General features: G+C 38.6%; 1 protein-coding gene across 10 annotated transcripts in view; it reads right to left on the bottom strand.

Moving 5' to 3' along the window:
* Positions 1–15365, bottom strand: part of SLC41A2 (solute carrier family 41 member 2) — a 128878-nt gene that overhangs the window by 107399 nt on the left and 6114 nt on the right. The window contains exons 1-2 of one of the 10 annotated variants that reach the window (XM_059402199.1): positions 11186–11435; positions 3720–3818 (exon numbers count right to left, since the gene is read on the bottom strand). The exons of 7 other annotated variants lie outside the window; for them this stretch is intronic. The gene's annotated coding sequence lies outside the window, so the exon portion shown is untranslated. 2 more of the 10 variants (XM_059402198.1, XM_059402200.1) reach the window with 2 other exon arrangements.

Genomic DNA, 15365 nt, shown 5'->3' with positions numbered 1-15365 from the left:
TCGCTTTCCTTCCTTCCCTCTTGTGATTGTGGAGAAGTCTTGGAATTCCTACCGGGAAATATCTTAAAATAGATTCTAGGACCCCAGACCTACGGACTTGGAATATCTGTACATCTTTCTTTTTAAATTTCCCAAGCAAATTATGGTGCAGACTTCTTGTGAACTTGCCCTGAGAATCCAATGAGTAGATGAAGGACCAGCTGCCCTTTCCTGCCACTTGCGGGGTGATCGGTATACAGAAAACAGTGGTGTTTGAAGAAAATCAGATGAATGGAAATGTCCAGAGTAAAGCCGAGGAGAAACCAAGTAGTCCCAGGAAGACAGAGATGACCAGAACAGCTGCCTGAGAACCTCCCATGGGTGGAGAGGCTCAGCTGTACTTCTGGAACTAATGAGATTCCCAGAATCCTTAGATGACTAGATTGAGAGGGTTCTGTTCTTCAACCAATAGTGTCTTTTTTTTTAAGATTTTTTTTAAAAATCTATTTGAGAGAGACAGAGACAGAGGTAGTGAGAGAGAACACAAGCAGGGAAGAGAAGGAGAAGCAGGCTCTCTGCCAAGCAGGGAGCCAGCCGTGGGGCTTGATTCCAGGACTCTGGGACCCCATGACCTGAGCCAAAGGTAGATGCTTAACGGGCGGAGCCACTCAGCCTCCCCTCCCCATTTGTGTCTTTTTTAAGGGCAAGCATTTCACGGCCTCAGGGAGATCTTTAATGAAATGAAATATAAAACAAGCCTCAAAGGGACTGAACTTTAAGACAAGTTTATACTACGGAAGGGCCTGTGATAGATACAGGCAGTTTCTTCCTCCTTTTGAAGTAGAATTATACAGTTGATCAAAACGGAAATGCAGAGAGCTGGGGAAACGTGACCAACTAACACTAGAGAGAAAAATGAAGGGGAGGGAAGGGGCATAAAAAGGAGGAATTTCCCAAGACAAGTCATCGCTGTTAGAATATTTACAGGGCATGGCTAGGCACATAGTCAACACAGAGTGGGCCAAGCAGGATCCAGATGCAAAGATACGTCCAGCTCATACTTCCGCTCCTAGTATCCTCACGTCAGCATAAGTAATTCGGAAATGGAAGATGGATACTCAACCAGGGCCTCTGTGCAGAGAGACCATGAAGGGGGCTGAAATCCAGTCCTAGGCTCCATTCATGGGGATGCCTTTTTCTGGGAGGCAGTATCCTACCCACCAGACCACACAATGACAAGTGGCTCAAGCAGGACCCAAGTCCTTCCTGTTTTCTTACTATTTCCTGAGTGACTATGAGATGCTGGAGTTACACCAAATTAACAAAAGTCACCACTCCTGCTTCTAATGGATTTTAACTTGTAGTGGGGAGGACAAACCACCAGGTGAGCAAACAAATGAGATAATTTGTGGAATCTGTGATAAGGGCTATAAAGGAAACAGCTGATTTAATGAAGAGTGAGTAAGTTACAAGGTTAGAGTGGAAGGCCTCTGGAAAAGTTTTCTCACTTCTCTTCGAAGTGACATCATCCTGAAGCTACCATTTTATTTTCCAGCTCAAAAAGTCCCCTCTACCACCACCACCACCACCATCACTACCACTTGAAGTGAAACCCATCCACATTAAAAGAGGATCCACAGAAAGAGAGAATCAAAGCCAGGAGATGAGAGAGTCTCGTAACAATTAGAACCTCTATTTCATTTATGTAAAGCTCATTCCGGCCCTGTTGTTCCCAATTATTTGGACCAATAACTCTACAGTGAGAAAGCTAGTCTGAGTGGTGTTTCTATCCTAACAGCTTTTTTTTTTTTTTTTAAATAATGCAATTTGGAATTAGTAGGGATTATCTTGTTACAGGTGCATGCCCTAGACTACATATCACTATTTTGCACTGAGAAATGTGTTTATTTTTACTTTATCCTTCACTTCATCCAGTTACTGAGTGATCATCAGCCTAATGCTTGCTTACTGACAAGTTCCATTACCTCCCTTAAAGACTCCTTAAACTTTCTTTTAAAGAAAGCACTTGGGAACTTACTGAATAATGGGTTATAATCAAAATACTTTGTGATGGATGTAAGATGAGTAATGTACATATATACCACCAAATAAAAATCATTGCTCTATACGATTTGCCCATGTATGACTAAAAACAGGCAATAATTTTAAAAATAATTAAACGGAATTTGGCAAAGTCTTCCCTAGCTTTAAGGTACTTAAAGAATGTCAGTGGAGGGACGCCTGGGTGGCTCAGTTGGTTGGGCAGCTGCCTTTGGCTCAGGTCATGATCCCAGTATCCTGGGATCAGTCCCACATCCGGCTCCTTGCTCGGCAGGGAGCCTGCTTCTCCCTCTGTCTCTGCCTGCCATTCTGTCTGCCTGTGCTCGCTCTCTCTCCCTCTCTCTCTCTCTGACAAATAAATAAAATCTTAAAAAAAAAAAAAAAAAAAAGAATGTCAGTGGAGATACTTGTGGGTCACTCCTCAGCTACTTAGTAGGTTATATTAATCTAACCTAGTTGAGAAGAAACAGCATCTTTAGAACTTCTGTGTGTCAGTTACAAAGAAGCAAATCTCTAAAAGCAAAGAATCTGCTACTCTACTCGTTAATGGCCAATATTTGCACAAAACAGAAGTTGCAAATATGAAGCATGATTCAAAAATCCTCGACTGAGTGGCTGTTATCAAATACTATTACTTAGCAGCTGTGTTCCAAAGACTCTTTAGGTGCTATGCACAGCCAACACAGGGGCAACTTTATTTTAGTGCCTTGGATCCTTGTTGCTCAGAGTAAAGTTTGTGGTCCAGCAGCACTGGCATCACCCAGGAGCTTGTTAGAAATGCAGGGTCTCAGTTCCAAGCCCTACTCCAATCTATGAATCAAAACCTGCCATGTTAATACATCCCCAAGTGATTTGTGTACACATGAAAGCTGGAGGAGCACCTCCCTGTACATTAAAAAAAAAAAAAAAAAGAATGTGATTTATAGGGCGCCTGGGTGGCTCAGTTGGTTAAGCAACTGCCTTTGGCTCAGGTCATGATCCTGGAGTACTGGGATCAAGTCCCGCATAGGGCCCCCAGCTCCACAGGGAGTCTGCTTCTCCCTCTGACCTTCTCCCCAGCTCATGCTCTCTCTCTCTCAAATAAATAAATAAAATCTTAAAAAAAAAAATCTGATTTATATTCCCTTTACCAAAAAGATGTTGTCAGACTTTGAAATGTGAACAAGGACATGAGCACTGGTAATACTAGTGGGACAGTAAACGTTATTATACTGTTTTGGAAAACAATGGGCATTATCTACTAAAATTAAAGATGCATATGTCCCACATGCCAGCAATTCCACCCTAAGTTCATGCCCTGAAGAGACTCTTGAATGGTATACCAGAAGACACACAAAAAATGTCCTCAGCAGCATTTTCATACTGGCAAAAAAAATGGAATTAACTCAAGGCCCAAAACCTAAATTGTGGGATATTCATAGACTGGAATACATGAAAGTCATGACAGACACAAATTTGAAGAGAATGGTTATATTTGGCTAATAGTATAAAAGCAGACGGGGGCTTCAAAGGTATTGGCTGCCATTTTTTCAGCTTGACTGAATACCTGTTAATTACGCTCCTTTATTCATATATACACTACATGAGCGTTTCAGTATGCGTGATACTGTAGATTTTATCTTACTCCCATTATTGCCACCCTCCAGTAAGAGAATTATCTCCACCTGTCGCCACCTTACTTGAAGGCACATGAGAGGGTTACACTTCCTCATCTCCACTGACATCAGATTTAGCCACGTGACTTGCATTGGCCAATGGAATGAGAGCAGTGGCAACACCTACAAGCAGAAAGAGGTTCAGCTCTGTCTCCTTTCCCTCGGTCATGAGACTGGCACATCCTAGGTTAGTGCTGCTTCTTCAGACTGGATCCTGGGACAAAGACACGCGCAGAGTCCCAGCTACGGCAGCCAATCCACGGTAACTCACAGGCAACATGTAACGTGAGAAAGAAAGAAAGGCTTATAGTTCAAAGCCGCCAAGAATTCGGAATGATTACCACAGCATGATCTAACAACAGCATCCTAATAGTATATATATTTAGAAAAGGACTCTGGCCTACAGATGCCTGCCTACTTCAGTTTAGGTGAATCTCAGATATACTGAGCACTTACGGGTTCCAACTACGGTTAGAGTTTTAAAACAGTGGTTTGCAAACATTTAGATCTTATTAACCAAACTTCCCCTCGAATTTTACCAAGTTCAAAACAATCTTTCCCAAGGGGCACCTTGGGTGGATCAGTTGGTTTAGAGACAACTCTTGGTTTCGGGTCAGTCATGATCTAAGCATAGTGTGAATGAGCACCGTGTGGGGCTGTGGGGCTTGGTGCTCAGCAAGGAGTCCGCTGGAGATTCTCTCTCTCCCCCTGCCCCTCCCCCTGCTTCCCCTCCCTGCCCCACCCACCCCTGCACATGCTCCTGCTCTCTCTCAAATAAATAAATAAAAATCTTGAAAAACAATCATTCCCACCTCATGATTAGAACGGCCATCATCAAGAAGAAAAGAAAGCAACTGCTGACTAGAATGTGACAAAAAGGGAGTTATGCACTGCTGGCAGGGCTGTAAATTGGTACAGCCATTATGGAAAACAACATGGAGGAACCTCAAAACATGAAAAAACAGAACTACTATACGACCTAGCCATTCCACTTCTGGGAACATATCCAAAGGAAACAAAGACACTAACTTGAAAAGATATCTGCACTCCTGTGTCCAGAGCACCATTATTTACAAGAGCCAAAATATGGAAACCACCTAAATGTCCACTGACAGGCAAGTGGACAAAGAAGCTGTGATGTATGTAGTACATAAACACGTAATAGATTATTCGGCCATTAAAAACGACAACAACAACATCAAGGAAATCCTGACATTTGCGACAATACGGATGGGCCCTGAGGGCATTATGAAATGAAGTGAAATAAATCAAAAAGGGAAACAGACATACTGTATGATCTAATTTATATGTACAATCTTGAAAGAGAAAGAGAGAGAGAGAAAGAAAGAAAGAAAAGACAAGAAAGGAAAAAAAAAAAACCCAACTCACACACAAAAAGATCAGACTCGTGGTTACCAGAGATGGGAGCGGGGTGGGCAGCAGCTGGGGGAATTTGAGGAAAGACGGCAAAGAGTACAGACTTCCTGTTCTAAGATACACAAGTACTAGCGACATAATCTGCAACACGATGACTACTGTTACCACTGCTGTAGGATATATAGAATTTGCTGAGAAAGTAAATCTTAGCAGTTTCCCCCACAAAGAGAAAAAAGGGTTTTTTCCTCCCTCATTTCTTTTTAGTCTACCTATACGGCATGTTAGATGTTAACTAAACTTACTGTGGTAATTATTTCACAATATTCATAAGTCAAACCTTAATGCTGTAAACCTGAAACTCACACAGTGATGTATGTCAATTATATATCAATAAAACCGGAAAAAATTAAATATATACACAAAATCTAAAATTTTTTTAAAAGATTTTATTCATTTATTTGACAAAGAGAGATCACAAGTAGGCAGAGAGGCAGGCAAAGAGAGAGGAGGAGGCAGGCTCCCCGCTGAGCAGAGAGCCTGATGCAGGGCTCGATCCCAGGACCCCCGGATCATGACCCAAGCTGAAGGCAGAGGCTTAACCCACTGAGCCACCCAGGCGCCCCCAAAATCTAGAATATTTTAAATGATCTTTTTCTAAAAATAAGTGTACATTTTAACACCAAGAATGTAGAAGGAGAAAGGGTGCCTGGCTGGCTGGGTTGGAAGAGCATGCGACTCTTGATCTTGAGGTTGTGAGTTCGAGCACCACATTTGAGGAAGAAATTACTTAAAATGAATGAATAAATTAAAACTTAAAAAATAAAATAAAAGAATGCAGAAGGGGCAAAATCTCAGACTAAAAGACAGCCCTTCCACTGAATACACTGAGATTTATAAAGAACTCACTCCATGATCCCCATCACAGTTTTGTCATGGGACAGCCCTGGTCTACAGAGACACATCAGGGACCGATTGATTTAAAAGAATAGAAACACCAGACACCCCTTATGAACTAAACTTCAGTTACAAAAATGAAAAATATTAATGTTCAAATTGCTTGTTTTTAAAAATTGGGAAAATCCAGAGTATTATATGTATGTTGATTTACTAAACCATTATCTCAGAGAAAATCTGCTCCTTGTGCTAGAGGAAGCATCCTGTTGCATTGCAAAGGTTAAATGATACACTCGAAAAATCTGGCAGAGCTGTGAGGCAGACCTGTCATGCCTCCTTACTAAGAAAGGCATTAAATGAGAGCTTAATACTTTGTTATCTTCCCACAACAAAAATGTTTTGAGTTCCTGTTACTGGTATTATAACATTTAATCAAAAATCTCAAAACCTGTCCATCAGGTGGGTATTTTCTATTTGTACAAATATATTTACATAAACTGTATATATTTGTATAAATTGTGTGCACTCTGCTTCTTTCATTTTCTCTTTGAGTATATCTCTTCTGTGTTTTGTTATTCAAAAGCGGGTAGTAACCAAACAGGATGTATTAGGTGGTCAGTTAAATTAGCTTTCGAGAAGGTTATGGCAAACAAAACCAGAGCTCAGCTGATAAACTGTTTCCTTGTTTCACAAAAAATACTTGTTCAGGGGCCACCTGGGTGGTTCATGACCTGCCTTCGGCTCAGGTCATGATCCCGGAGTCCTGGGATCGAGTCCCACATTGGGCTCCCAGCTCCATGGGGAGTCTGCTCTGACCTCCTCCCCTCTCATTCTCTCTCTCACTCTCCCTCTCAAATAAATGAATAAAATCTTTTAAAAAATTTGTTCATTCTTTTGAATAATACTCAATTAAGTAATTAACTGTCTAATTGTAGAATCGGTTCATAAAGAAGGATTATGTCAAATTATTTAAGTTGCTTTGTGCAGGACCCAAATAGCAGGTTGACTTTATGGCTCTTCAGTTTTCTTTAACTATTTTCTTTTTTTTTCTTTAACTATTTTCACTTTAAGCTCTAAATCTGTGTAAACTTAAATGTTCACCAACCTCTATCAATGATTAACTCCTTCCATTTAAGCAAAAATGATGTTTAATAAATAGACTTTTAAGTATCAGTTGCATTACCTGAACCTCAGCTTCTCCATTTCTTATCTACAATTCCCTTTTCCCAAAGAATTTACCATCAAATCAGCACATATCCCCCACAGCTCCTAAACATATCCCTCTGGCTGTCCCATGTTCACCTCGACACCACTCTCTGTCACTCTGTTGTGACCTCATGCCAAACCTGCCTCCCTTCGGTGCTCATCAGAACCCAGAGGACACTCTAATTCCACTTATGGAGATCAGAGACCTTGACAGCTCAACTACTGAGTTCATACTGAAAAACTCCCTTCTCCATTCAAGCTAGCCCTACATCTATTACTAAAATCATTTCCCATTTTTAGCCCTTTGATTTCATCATTTTCATTCAGTGAAATGGATTATTTCCTACATTGCTTATTTGGGGTTCCTAAAATTTCACATAGACTCAGTACCTTCTACTAGATTACCTAAGTCAGGTAAATTATTCTCTCTTCTCTGCTTCCTTTATTCAATACAATTTCCTTTATTCAACTTTTCCACTTCTCTACTTTCTACCCAAATGTTCCTAACACCCAGGAACTTCCATCTCATTCAAAAGGCAATGATAAAAGTATCCAACCACAAAGAAATCTACCCAAATTAATGTAAGACTAAGGGTACAGAGAGGAAAGAGTAGTCAAATTAAATGTCAAAAGTATAGTTAGCAATTTTCCTATCACTTAGAAGTTTAAAAAAGATAATTTTTTTTTAAATGAAAGGTATCCATTTGGTTGTCTAAAGCCCATTCCCACATGACAGAAAGGACAGGTTGCATTTCCTGTGGTATTTTAATAGACCACCTGGCCCTCAACAGAAATCGGTATGGTGATGCAAAAGAAATCTCAAGAATTCCAAATGCACTATTGCTGTTTGGCAGAGTTATATAATTCATTGTATCCAGTTAAGAACAGATAGCTAGAAAAAAAGTATACAAATGTCTTCTGCTCATGTCCTTCAGCTAAACAAGGAATAGGAACTGCCCATGGTAACAATTCTAAGGAATGCAGGTGAACCCATTCAATAACTATCCCACAGACTTCATTAAGTGTAGGTCTCAAACTGGTCCAAACAACAGCTGAGTTATAGTAATTTATGTATCTTAAAAAATTTTATCATTGTTCAGCTCCTTTAAAAGTGCTTAGAAGGGCCACCTCGGTGGCTCAGTGGGTTAAAGCCTCTGCCTTCAGCTCAGGTCATGATCTCAGAGTCTTGGGATCGAGCCCCATATCGGGTTCTCTGCTCACCAGGGAGCCTGCTTCCTCTCTCTCTCTCTCTGCTTGCCTCTCTGCCTACTGTGATCTCTCACTCTCTGTGTGTCAAATAAATAAATAAAAATCTTAAAAAAAAAATAAAAATAAATAAAAGTGCTTAGAAACTGAGAGGTGTCTGGTGTTTCAGTTGGTTAAGCACCCAACTCTTGCTTTTGGCTCAGGTCATGATCTCAGGGTCCTGGGATCAAGCCCCATGTCCGGCTCTGTGCTGGGAGCCACATAGGCTTAGGATTCTCTCTCCTTCTCCCTCTGCCCTTCCCCCCACACCCATGCACACACAGTCTTTCACTCTCTAAAATAAATAAATAAATAAATAAATATTTTAATACTTATAAACTGAAATTTAAGACACACTACTTCACAAATACTGCCCTGCCTGGTTAAAAGGCTCACCTCTAAAGTACCATGAAAGTATCTCCTGCTTCCTCCCCTCCTTTTTTGGCTAAAATACTTAACTAGCTTCTTTTAAAAATCTTGAGTTCTTTGATTTAAACTGAATGTAAGCACTCACAGAAGTTTCATTTAGGTAGGAGGGAGTGATACCAAACTTTCTTGGCAAGTTAGGAAAAACTGGGAGAAGCAAAAGGACAATTAACTGCCATTTTAGTAGCACTGAATTGCCGTAAAATTGGTGGTCCTGATAATTCCCTAACAAACACAAAAGCTTGAGCAGCCTTGGACATGATTCAGCTACTGATATCCAAAAACTAGCTAAATGCATAAAACACTCACTCACTTCCAAGACTGTCCACTGAGAGAAAAGAGTAATGCCATAAAATTTATTCTTTCTATATGCCTAGAAGACAACCAAACAGTTGTAAAGAATTTGTTTTACACCCAGAGAAATAATCAATGGGTATAATAAATCTTCTGTATAATAAATCCACCACACATCTCAAATAGTTTTTCAATGAAAACCAGACTCAGAGCAACTGACTTTGTTTTCAGAATCACAACCTCAATGTCACTAGTTAGTTAATTTAATTATTATTTGGAAGAATGATTAAGAAAGATATGCCAAAACAAGCTACAGAATCAACTAAAACACAGTCCACAGTTAAACCATTTCTACTTACTGAGAAAATGTTGACAGAATAAATACGTGTGTGTCCAAAGAACTAAGGGTACTGCATAAACAAAGTACAATTTATCCTACCAAGTGCCATCGGTTAGATTGTATCTAGTCCCTATCAAACCCACCAACTAAAAAATGGGAGGGGGATTCAATCATTTAACTAGACATTCTGATTAAATTCACGGCATTTACAAATTCTTTTTATAACACAGGAAGCCAACTATTACCAGAAATATCCGCTAGAGCTATGATTTGAAAAAACTTGAGGAATAGTTGGATAGTGAGGAGTTCAATCAGAGAACCCTGTTTTGAAGTTGAGAAACTGCTTTTCTTTTTTTTTTAAGATTTTATTTATTTATTTGACAGAGAGAAATCACAAGTAGATGGAGAGGCAGGCAGAGAGAGAGAGAGAGGGAAGCAGGCTCCCTGCCGAGCAGAGAGCCCGATGCGGGACTCGATCCCAGGACCCTGAGATCATGACCTGAGCCGAAGGCAGTGGCTTAACCCACTGAGCCACTCAGGCGCCCCAGAGAGAAACTGCTTTTCAATAATAAAATGAAGTATATTTCTCTTACTCTGTTAAACATTTCTTACATGTATCTTATTAAAAAACTGCCACTTAATGACTCTCTCCTTTAAATGATAAACAATCGACATTCATTAATTTCCTGAGAACTACTGCTGAGAACATCCCCTTCTCATCAGTCATTCATGTATAAAGTCATATGAGACTTTATTTAGAAGGCTATGCCAAAACAAGCTAATGAATAAAACTAAAACACAATTCGCAGATAGCCTTGCTACTGAAAACTGGTATGTTTACTTTTCTTTAATAAATATTGAGCCACTTTTTTTTTTCTTTTTTACTTCAGCAGTGAGGAAACTTACAGGTACATCAGAAATTCAAATCTATGATCAGTTTATTCATCTTAATGTTAAACTCCTAGTTTTATTTTCTCTGGTCCCAGTTTTGTAATTCTTTTTTTTTTTAAACCAACATTTCTTGTAGGTGTTGTTTTTTACAAACTGATTCAACGTTTCTGTGTAAAACAGTGTACATAAGAATAAAACATAAATATATTTCCGATCCAGTTTTCTCTGGCTCTTCTGAATCTGAAATACTTAAATTGAGAAAGAAAGTTTTAAGTTCATCAGCATTTCAAATGAGTAAAAATTATTATTCAGAATTCATATAAAAGTATACTTTCATACTTTTCCCTATAACACATGCTTATATTCTTAGAGAGAATTCAATTCTAAAAATGCAAACCTACTTCTGGACCAACATAAAATATACACTTAGCTCTTTGTATAGTTAAACTGAAAACTGAAAATGCAAGCTTCCAGAATTTTAAGGTGCAGAAGGGATGCCAAAGTGCCAAAGTTTAAAAGAGAAAGAAAATCCTATTTTTAAGAACAGAGAAAGGAAGAAAGGAAGCTAACATGCCAACATTTAAAAGAAAAAGAAAACTTGTTTTTAAGAAAAGTGAAAGGAAAACGTGGTTTTCCCCATGTAAAGTTGGCATTTTCCTTCTACATTTTAAGACCTGGAGTGTCCCATAATTTTCATGGTATCTCATTTCAACTATGTACTACTCAGAGCACATCTATCTGTCTACCTCCCCATACTCTCCCCTAGCTCAGACGTAAAGCGGAACACTCACGCACCGACCCCACTAAATTACATTACCTTCCAGAACTAGGAAATAGGTCAGCACCTTCCCTGCGGTGTTCCTCAGGTGGGAGCCTAACATCACCGTCCCTAGGTAGGACACCCTCACAAGGGCACCACCCAGGGAGATGAAGCTGATCTTCTACCTTCCCAAACTGCACTTTCCCTTAAGAGTCTTCCCAGAGTGCTGTGGAGTTCAAGTGCACCGAGTCAGTTCAAGGGACTACGCAGATTAGGTACATGGCAAGTACAGAGTGTTATGTTACTCAATTATCTTGGCAGCGAACTGAAACAATGGCCTCAGTATCTTTACTCCCTGCAATCAAGTCTCTCCTCTACCCTTTGGCCAGGGCTGTGCACCTTTTTTTCAAATATCAGTTTTTTTAAAAAATGGGAGGGGAAAAGCTCGAAGTTCAACTTCCAAGTTCAAGCTAACTACCCTCAAAGCCACCTAAAAACCAACTGCGTCGTCGTGATGGTCTTTGCTCAAAAATGTCCTGACTACCATTCCTTCTTTCCCAACTCATTTGAAATTGTGCTTCTGATATCCACTAGCACAGAGGTTGTGGGTTTTTTTTTTAATTACTTTGCTTTTTCTCACAGAAGCAATAGGTCTTTAGTAAAAAAAAGAAAAAAAAACAAGGATACATAAAAATTGTTTATTCTGGAAACCCATTATTCAGAGATAATCCCTGATGACATATTAGTATATATAACTCTTTTTTTTACAATACTTTTTCTCTATATATGTATAAAACAAAATAGGCTCATATTGTACGTATTATTTTATATCCCATTTCTTGCATTTCATAAAACATTCCCCAAATTGCCTTATCAATAATATTCTACAAAGTTACTTTTGATGGTTATTGCAATTTCCTCCTTCTAAAAATCCTAGGAGCTCCAAAATTGCCACTTTCTTTGCTACCTCTCTCTCTCCACTCATTTCCCAGTATGAACATCACAACTAAAAGGCCTTCATTTAATGAACACATCCTAAACACTGCCAGATAGCTGACATTCTGTATTCATTTTTCCATTTTTTATAGCCATTTCATTTATATTTGTTAGATAATTGTGAGTAAGTTACTGCATCTGTCCCAGGACACTCCAAAGCAAGGCCAGATTACCACCGAGTCTATGGTGTGTCTCCCCCACAATCCACCATATATATTTCAAAATGATAGTAACTCCAAACACATTAAGAGTCACAAAAAGGTATGATTTTTCCCAGAAAAGCTACCTCATTTTTTCTTTAAAAATTACAGAACATCAATGTTTTTCTCTCTTTTGGTGCTTCTTTGCTAATGCTGAAACGCATGCTTGGACTGCCTATATAGGATTGAGAAAGGGGTAGCTTATGTCCTAAAGAGTAGTATGATTTAATTTTCTTTCCTAGTTTTTATTTAAATTTCAGTGAGTGCAATTACACTAATACAGTGCAGTATTAGTTTCAGGTAGAGAACTTAATGATTCAAGAGTAAGATGATTTTAAATTCAGATTATAAAATCTATGCACAGACTCCCATACCTGAGTATACAGATTTCAGGCAAGTATGCGATGTGGAATCACTGGCAAATGCTTTATGTTGTATTTGAAACTGTACAAAGCTTCCTGAGCTATTTGCTACCCTTTCATTAAATGAATTAATCAACAACAGGACTTGCATTGAGTGATTTTAGGGGGGAATTCCAAGTGACTTATACAGCAGATCTCCACACTTCAACTGAGAGAGATGATTTTCTTTCAAAAAATCCAATGTTCAAAAAGTATCAACACACTAATGATAATGACAGTAGTTAAGAGTTTGGGCTCCAAAGTCAAACTGCTTTGGCTTAAATTCTGACTTTCATTAGCTGTGGGACTATGCCTCTACACCTCAGTTTCCTCGTGAAAAAAAAACCTCCCTCATTGGGTTTTTCTGAAGATTAAGTGACTTAATACACGTAAAGTACGTAGATCAGTGTATTAAGCCCTCAAAAATGTTAATTATCAGCATCATTAGTCATAATTCTTTCTATACTTTTATAAAACATTCAAAACCTAATTTTCCATCCCTTTTGCCCCTTATTAAGGAATATACAATGCCATATGATCACAAAAATATTATACATCGCTGTATTGAACCCCCGGCTTGTAATCTGCAGGTCCACTGTTCTGTTCCAATTGTCTTTAAAAAAATCAACTGAGGTTTAATATTTACCTTTTATATAATTTATCACAGCCTTTTTTTTTTTAAAAAGATTTATTTATTTATTTGAGAGACAGACAGCCAGCAAGGCGGGGATGGGAAGAGGGAGAGAGAAACTTTTCTGCAGACTTCTGTTCAGCACAGAGCCCAAAGCAGGTTTTGGTCTCACAACCCTGAGATTATGACCTGAACTGAAACCAAGAGCTGGACACTTAACTGACTGCGTCATCCAGGTGCCTCTAGCCCATCCTACTTTTAATTTAATTAATTAAACTGCCAGCAAGCTATAAAGTGTTGTGTATATATACTGACCACTATGTACACATACACTACACAGTACTTATATATCCCAAGACAAGACAGGTCTTTAGGAAACCAGTGTTTTAAAAGAAAAAAAAAAAAAAGAAAATGAAAACTGGAATAGGAAGTAGCTGTAATACCATTGTTAGGTTTACATATCATCTCTGATGGATTTTTTCATTTTCATCTACCATTTTAAAAAGAGATCTTAATCCAGCAAACTGGATTCAAGTTATTTGACACAGCTGATTGCTCAAGAATGAAAATCACTCCTTCTTAAAGTTCATTCTGAATACACAGGTGAACTCTGCATTTTCTTTAATTACTCAACTAATAAATGAGCAAGTATTTACTGAACACCCAGAAATGTAGCTGTATCATAAAGTGCCTTTCTAAATAAGTGCCTCATAAAACTGCAGAAGGAAGAGACCACTTCTTTTTTTAGTACCTGCCCACCCCTCGATGCCCTTACTTTGCTAAAAACATTATTGCCTTTATCTACATGAAGGTCATCCTTTACTAGTTTATGAGGTTTTGATACAAAATTCTACATATTTCCCAGTCAGTATTACTCAAAATGTGGGTGTTCACTAAAAGTATGTTGAAAGAAGGAATGAGCAAAACAAATGGTGAGCAGAACCTTAAAGGACAACTAAGATTTAGAGAGATGGGCGAGAAAAAGGCAGGGGTGGGGGGGGGGGAGGACAAGGTGACCGGTTAGCAGCGAGAAGAGTACTGGAGAAATAAGTAAACAGGTCTGTATGGAACATTCCCGTCCCCGTGCAGCAAAATGGTAGACTGGGTAAGATCTGGAATTCCTGATCTGGAATCCCCTAGGGGACTTAGGACTTCATTTTCTAAATTAGGCCCATAGTATTTAAACACTTAGTTTTAATGCAGAGCAATTATTTGTTTAAATTAAACCCTATATGAAATCCCTACATATAAAATTGAACAAACGAAGAGGTATAGGGTTTTGCAACTTGGTTCCCACCCACTTGGTCTTCAGCTACCCAACTTCAGAAGAACCAGGAGACCCCTCATGGGAGCAAATCTCAAAAACTACTGGGTTAGAGAAAAGTCTGGAAGGACAGATACCAAAGTGCTCAGAGTATTTACTTCTAAAGAACTAGGTTGGCCTATGTTGGGGGTGGGGTGTATCGTAAGGAAGGACTTGAAATACCCTTTTCCCTTTTTAAATCTTGCATATGTTTGTATTATTTGAATTTCTCCTCACATTGAGCACTTTTTATTTTTTAATTTAAGAAGTAATAAATAAGAGACCATTGCTCTGAAATAGCACTTTTAATGGTTAAACTTCAAGGGCATTGCCACATTTTAATGAATCATTTCCCTATAGTGGAACATTTTCTTAGCTAAATTACACTGTAATGAAAATGAACATCTTTGTGCATAATAATTTCCCATATTTAGAATTATTTCCTTAGCATAAATTTATACAAGTTGGCAGTTTCAATTGAGGTTCTACGATGCACTGTTTAAAATAGGACTCTGTAGAACATAAAAATATAAAATGCAGTAAGTATCTTTAAAAAGCCATTCCATATTAGCAAAATTAGATTCCAGAACTCATGTTTAAGCTACATAAAATCTAATTTACAAAACTAATTAGCCAAGTTTCCACATCTCAAAAGTATATTAAAGAGAAATCTGAATCAGAACTTGAATCTCTCTACCTTTCATGA

The sequence above is a fragment of the Mustela nigripes genome, chromosome 6 (assembly GCF_022355385.1).
Source record: "Mustela nigripes isolate SB6536 chromosome 6, MUSNIG.SB6536, whole genome shotgun sequence".
Lineage (NCBI taxonomy): Eukaryota > Metazoa > Chordata > Mammalia > Carnivora > Mustelidae > Mustela > Mustela nigripes.
Note: the sequence above shows the minus strand (reverse complement) of the source record. Positions and strands in the feature narration are given on the sequence as shown.